Source organism: Falco rusticolus, chromosome 7, assembly GCF_015220075.1.
Source record: "Falco rusticolus isolate bFalRus1 chromosome 7, bFalRus1.pri, whole genome shotgun sequence".
NCBI classification, from domain to species: domain Eukaryota; kingdom Metazoa; phylum Chordata; class Aves; order Falconiformes; family Falconidae; genus Falco; species Falco rusticolus.
The window spans coordinates 33,003,154-33,010,171 of record NC_051193.1 but is presented as its reverse complement, the minus strand read 5'-3'; positions in this window follow the sequence as shown (position 1 = coordinate 33,010,171).

Genomic DNA, 7,018 nt, shown 5'->3' with positions numbered 1-7,018 from the left:
TGACATTTATCAGCATTGCTCTCACACCAAGTCCACAACACAGCACTGCACTAGCTACTAAGAAGAAAACCAATTGATTGTAGCTGAAGCCAGGTCAGTATCCACCCATTATTCCATACCATTTATATCATGCCACACTTTCCAATACAACCTCATTAACCACCATCACCCTTCCCATCCTTTGATAAAATACACAGATACCGTTCCCCTAGTCTATGGACCACCCCTGTAAAAATGTCTAAAAAATGTCCACAAAATATCCGTTGGGTTCATTTAGTCAATGAACACAGTCTATTATGGTGGTCATTCAGCAGAGGAGAGGTTTTGTGTTGGTATGGGGTTATCAGGCACCAAAGCCAGCTCAGGTCAGATCACTGCTACACCTGCGCTGCTTCTTGTAAGGCTTGTCCTCCAGTGGTTCAGGCAGTTCCTGCTGGAGTCATTCCTATACCATGAAACTTAAATCATGGATTACATGGGATACAATAGCCGCTGAAGACCACAGTGGCTGCAAAGATGATAGTCACCCTGCTTCCCCTTCACACTTTCACGGCCACGGTGGCAATGCCACACGGGCTCAGAAACTCCCTGGCAGCTGCGGCTGGGCAGGGACCAAGCGGGAGGCACCGCTGATGTGCCTCCACGTGTTCACTGGGGTCCGGCTGGAGAATCTGCCCGTGCCAGACACTCCCCAGGGAGCTGGTACCGCAGAAGTGAACATGCTGGACATGGAGAAGACGGTGCTCTCTCGGCAGCGGGAGTTGCCTGCTGGGAAACGTCCACCCGCACCCCGTCATGCCCCTTGGGAAACATCTCTTTGGAAGCAATGTCCTCTCGCAGTGGCACAGCAGCACAGAGATCCTGCCGTGGAGAGGCCCCGTCCCGCCACCAGGATATCGGGAGATATACCACCCCGCACCCGCTGCTGTCCCAAAGGCACCAAGAGCACACCCTCGACCACAAGCACAGTGGTCAGCACCAAGGGAGCCGCCTGGGTCAAAAGCTGTGAGCGTCTGACAAGCCTTTGACGCCATTTCCCACAGCATTCTGCTGAGAAACGAGCTGCTTATGGCTTGGACGGCTGCACTCTTTGCGGGGCCAAAAGCTGGCTGGGTGGCCAGGCCTAAGGAGTGGTAGCGAAAGGAGTTAAATCCAGCTGGTGGCCAGCCACAAGCGGTGTTCCCCAGGGCTCAGTCCCGGGGCCAGTTCTGTTTAATCTCTTTCTCGACGATCTGGACGGGGGCCTTGAGTGCTCCCTCAGTAAGTTTGCAGGCGACAGCAAGCTGGGCAGGAGCGTTCATCTGCTTGAAGACAGAAAGGCTCTGCAGGGGGGTGTGGACAGGCTGGGTTGATGTCCAAAGCCAATTCCATGAGGTTCAACAAGGCTCAGTGCCAGGCCCTGCACTCGGGCCACAGCAACCCCACGCCACCCTACAGGCCTGGGGCAGAGTGGCTGGGAAGCTGCCTGGAGGAAAAGGCCCTGGGGGTGTTGGTCAGCGGCCGGCTGCATATGAGCCAGCAGTGTGGCCAGGTGGCCAGGAAGGCCAAGAGCGCCCTGGCCTGTGTCAGAAATAGTGCGGCCAGCAGGGCTAGGGAATGATGGTCCCCCTGTGCTCGGCACTGCTGAGGCCGCACCTCGAGCAGCGCGATCAGTTTTGGGCCCCTCACTACAAGAAAAATACTGAGGTGCTGGAGCGCGTCCAAAGATGAGCAGCGGAGCTGGTGAAGGTTCTGGAGCTCAAGTCTGACGAGGAGCGGCTGAGGGAACTGGGGTGTTGAGCCTGGAGAAAAGGAGGCTGAGGGGAGACCTTAGCGCTCTCTGCAGCTGCCTGAAAGGAGGTTGTGGCGAGGTGCATGTCGGTCTCTTGTCCCACGTAACAAGCGCTAGGACAAGAGGAAAAGGCCCCAGGTTGCACCAGGGGACGTTTAGATTGATACTGGGAAAGATTTCTTCACCAAAACGGTTGTCAAGCACTGGAGGAGGCTGCCCAGGGAAGTGGTGGAGGCACCATCCCTGGAGGTAGTTAAAAGACGCGCAGACGTGGCGCACCGCAGCATGGGTTATTGGTGGACTTGGCAGTGCTGGGTTTGCGGTTGGACTCGGTGATCTTAAAGGCCTTCTCCAACCTAAACGACTCTCTGATTCTATATGACAATACGTCCAAACTATAGCAGCGTGCGTATCACATGGCAAGCGGCTGTGAAGGAAATTAACTCTAGCCCAGCCTCAAGGAGTACACCAGGGCAGCTGTGAGCCGCTGAGGCGGGCTGGGGCCAAAGGCCGGGCTGGCCGGTGGCCGTGCCTGTGATGCGCTCTGGTGATGTCAGATGTCACAATGGGGACAGTTACCAGGGGCGCCAGCAGGCCTGGGATGTCAGATGTCACAATGGGGACAGTTACCAGGGGCGCCAGCAGGCCTGGGCCAACCGTGAGTGCACACGTGGTGGGAGGCTGGGCTGGACGAGGGCTGGGGGAGAAAGGCTGGCCCCCGCGGGTGGGCTCTCACCCTGCCTTCTCATTTCAGCCTTGAATGCTTTGTCTGCCTCGGGAGTCCATGTTACGTTGATTCGGGTTGTGCTCAGCGGATCAGATAAAGGCTTTGCAGGTAGTCCATACTGATATAGCCATAGACGACACGAACCTGTCGTTCCTAGAAAGGTTCGTAGATCTCTCACCGTTTCCAGTCTGGGTGTCTGGCAGACAGCCTCCTTCCTTGTTCTTCCCAGGGAGCGTTGCCCAGCGGAGACTTCGTATCCCAGGTATGCCGCTTTTTCTTGCACCAGCTGTGCTTTCTGTTGGGAGACTCTATAGCCACTTAAACCCAAGAAGTTTACAAGAGAGATCGTCCGTTGTACACATTCTTCTTCTGTTTCGGTCGCTATTAATAAGTCATCTCCAGATTGTAGAAGAACGCCATCTCCCAGTGGCTGTTGCCATTGTTCCGATTCTTTGGCTAGTTGGTTACCAAACAAAGTGGGACTATTTTTAAATCCCTGTGGTAAAACCGTCCAGCTTAGCTGCACCTTTCTCCCTCTGTTGAGAGACTCCCATTCAAAAGCAAAAAGCTTTTGACTTTCCTGAGCTCGGGGTAGACAGAAAAAGGCATCTTTTAAGTCTAACACTGTAACCCAAATCAAGTGATCCTCAACTTTGTTAAAAGCGTATATGGGTTTGCTACTACGGGGTGCAAAGTTTTAGTTATTTCACCCTGCATCGAGGGCCCAGCCACTGGCGGGAGCGCCTTGGGCAGGGCATGGGGACGCCCGGGTGCTGGGGCTGGGCGCAGGCCTTGCTGCCGCCCAGCTGGCTCACCCCCTCCCCTGCCTGCCCCCAGCTCCCTGCGGCTCCCACAGCCAGCTCCCTCCTGCCCAGCCCCACTGAAGCCCTTCTCTCTCTCCTCCTGCAGGCCATGGCTGCAACGTTCTTCTATTGGTTGGTAGTAAGCCTCATCCAGCAACAACAGATGGTTGGTGATGAGCTGGATGATGCCACACATGAGCGCATGCAGCAGCGTGCCCAGCAGCTGAACCAGGAGACGTCTCGGCTGCTGCAGGAGCTGGAGCAGAAGAGCGGCTTTACCTGGGGAGCCCTGCTCTCGGCTGCCCGGCAGCACTGGTGGTTATGGGCCATTGCTGCACCCCTGGTCCTGTGCTTAGTGCTGTGGTGCTGTCCCAGCAAAAGCAGCCATCAGCCAGAGAGCAGCAGCAAGGAGGGCAGCTCCCAAAACAAGGCGTGTAAGGAGGACCAAGAAGAGGAACCCAGTGTTGCGCTGGATGTGGCAAGAGTTTCGACCAAGTGCCCCCCGGATCTGTCAGAACTGTCTGTGATGCTTCAGCAGCTGTTGAATAAGCTGCTCTATGTCTGCCAAGAACTCTCCAGGACCAGTTTCATGCCACGACTGAAGCCAGCCATCAGTGTGGGCATTGCCTTACAAGGCTCGATTCCCCACAACACTTACGCTGTCTACCGCTTGCTCGTGCCCCTGGAGCCCCCCCAAGGACATGCCTTCCATATGGAGTGGGGCACCACAGAGGGGGAGCTGCTGAGGAACCCCATGCTCCGCGTAGAGCTGAAGTGCACCTGCGGGCAGGAGCAGCTGGTGGCGGGCGCGCTGTGCTTCATCCACCACCCCAAGGAGGAGCTGATGGAAAATCAGGGTGCCAGCCTCCTAGGCACCCTCTGCACTGGCCCCTACCTGGACATGGAGAAAACCACCCGCTGGTTCCAGATATTGCTAAAAGCAGCCTGGCAGCGTTTGCCTAAGTCGGAACACTGCAGTCTGACAGTGCTGCCCTCCAGGCGCTCCTGCAAGGTCCAGCTGATGTCCGGTTCCAAAGCTGCCCTCCTGACTGAGATGATGTTTGGGTTGCAGCAGGATGACACGGACATCTTCCTGAGCATCAGGTAGGCAGAGGCCACTGTTGCCAGCAGCAGGACGCAGCCAGAGAGCTGTGCTATGGGAGAGGTTCAGTTCTTCATGCACAGGGCCAGTCCTCAAGACACTCCCCGGAGAGCTGGTGCTGCACAACGGAGCGCATCGGACACGCACAACACACTGCTCTGTTTGCAACGGCAATTGCTGCCGCACCTTTCCTCCACAGCAAAAGCGCACTGTGGGGCGCGGGGCCCGATGCAGCGGAAGGGACCGATGCAAGGAGCCTTGGTGAGGAGCTGGATGAGGCCACGCGAGAGTGCATGCAGCAGCACTTTTCATGAAGTTAAGCACGAAGAAATACCGTTGCGGTGGAACTTAGGTGGTGACGCAAGTGGAGGCAGACTGAGAAACACTATGCCTATGTGGCTGGGTTCGGACAAAATGGAAAAATGCCTTTTATTGTTTATATAAATTGTATATAAATATCTTCGATAGTACATGTGTCAGACCCTGACAGGCTTTCTGTGTCCTTCTTGTTTGCTATTTGCTGTTGCTGTAGGTGCCCGTATGCTACGGTTCTAAGTTCCGGTTCTTCACATCCTGTTTACATACCTGACAATTTGGGGCTGTCTGAAAGGTACACGGCTAAGTCTTTAAAGCAACTAGCTCGTCTGCAGACCCACTACAGACCCCAGCAATCTTCATACAGGGCAGTGTGCTACAGCACAATTTTGTCATTCTGTTTACCTCCAGCATGTGGTGTGAGTGGGCACATGGCAGGAGATACTCCCTTTTTATCTTGGTGGTTTTCAAATAAGGAAAGAAAAAAAGAATTAAAAGCAACAGAAACCCACCCTTGGGCTGCATGTGGGAGGGCCAGGCCAGAAGGCAGCAGGTCTTGGGAGAGTCGGGCGGTGCTGGCTGTCCCCACAGCCACTTTGGATCATGGGAAGCATTAGGAAACTTTCACAACTGGCCCAGGCCAAGCCAGGAGAGAGGCCGGGAGGCAAAGTATGGACTTACAAGAGTGATTCTTTACTCGTGCGCATGAGGTGTCCCATTCAAACTGGGGCACCCCGAACACGGCTTTACACGAGGTTCTCAGACCTCAACATGATTTGACCAATCCCTCTTTAACTCAGAGATACTATTATTTTGCAAAGCAGCTGCAATTCTATGGCATCACGTGGCATCATGTCCCACCTGCCGCGTTCTTGATGTAAACGACCCTGGAGCTGGTCTCGCTACCGTTACTTATCGGTGCTGCCAGGCAACGGGGGGGTTTCACAGAGGTGTTAGAGGGGCTCGGAGGCAGGCATGGTAGTCTGCGATTGGGGCATTCAGAGCACGTGAGTAAGGGACAGGATCCAGGAGAAGTCCAGGAGGCCAAGTTGAGCCACCCACCCAGCCACCTGCATCAGAACCAGTGCCACCAGGAAAGCGCCTAAGTATTAGCAGCTGGAGCGTCTGTCCTGAGAGGCACCGAAGCACCTGTCTGCTGCCCAGACAGTTTCTCTAGAGAAGCTTGCTGCCCACCAGGAGTTCACAGTCGTGACGTCACCGACAGGCTGCCAAGCCTGCTGAAGCCTACAGGTTATCGTCCACTCCTACTATGCAATGTGAGGTCTAGTGATGCTGTGACGAGGCAGCTGAGGACCATCAAATCAAACTGTAGCCCTGCGGAGCAATGCTAAAAGAATCAGGAGCGCAGGTGGTGTTCTCCTCCATCCTCCCAGGCAGAGGAGGGGCTTCAGCAAGGAGGAGACATGCTGAATAGAAGAGTGCCTGGCTGCGTAGCTGGGGCTCAAGGTTTTGGCTTCCATCATCGTGGATCTACCCTTGAGAAGCTGCGTCTCTTGGGAGCTGGGGACATTCACCTGACCTCATACCGCAGGGCAGGAGAGGGCAGAATGCGGGACACCGAAACGGAAGGGAAATGCCTGCACCGCAGCCCTCTGACGAGAGCGGCAGCATCCTCCTCTCAGTGGTCTATCCCAGCGCAGCGGCCGCTGAAGACCACAGTGGCTGCAAAGATGATAGTCACCCTGCTTCCCCTTCACACTTTCATGGCCACGGTGGCAATGCCACACAGGCTCAGAAACTCCCTGGCAGCTGCGGCTGGGCAGGGACCAAGCGGGAGGCACCGCTGATGTGCCTCCACGTGTTCACTGGGGTCCGGCTGGAGAATCTGCCCGTGCCAGACACTCCCCAGGGAGCTGGTACCGCAGAAGTGAACATGCTGGACATGGAGAAGACGGTGCTCTCTCGGCAGCGGGAGTTGCCTGCTGGGAAACGTCCACCCGCACCCCGTCATGCCCCTTGGGAAACATCTCTTTGGAAGCAATGTCCTCTCGCAGTGGCACAGCAGCACAGAGATCCTGCCGTGGAGAGGCCCCGTCCCGCCACCAGGATATCGGGAGATATACCACCCCGCACCCGCTGCTGTCCCAAAGGCACCAAGAGCACACCCTCGACCACAAGCACAGTGGTCAGCACCAAGGGAGCCGCCTGGGTCAAAAGCTGTGAGCGTCTGACAAGCCTTTGACGCCATTTCCCACAGCATTCTGCTGAGAAACGAGCTGCTTATGGCTTGGACGGCTGCACTCTTTGCGGGGCCAAAAGCTGGCTGGGTGGCCAGGCCT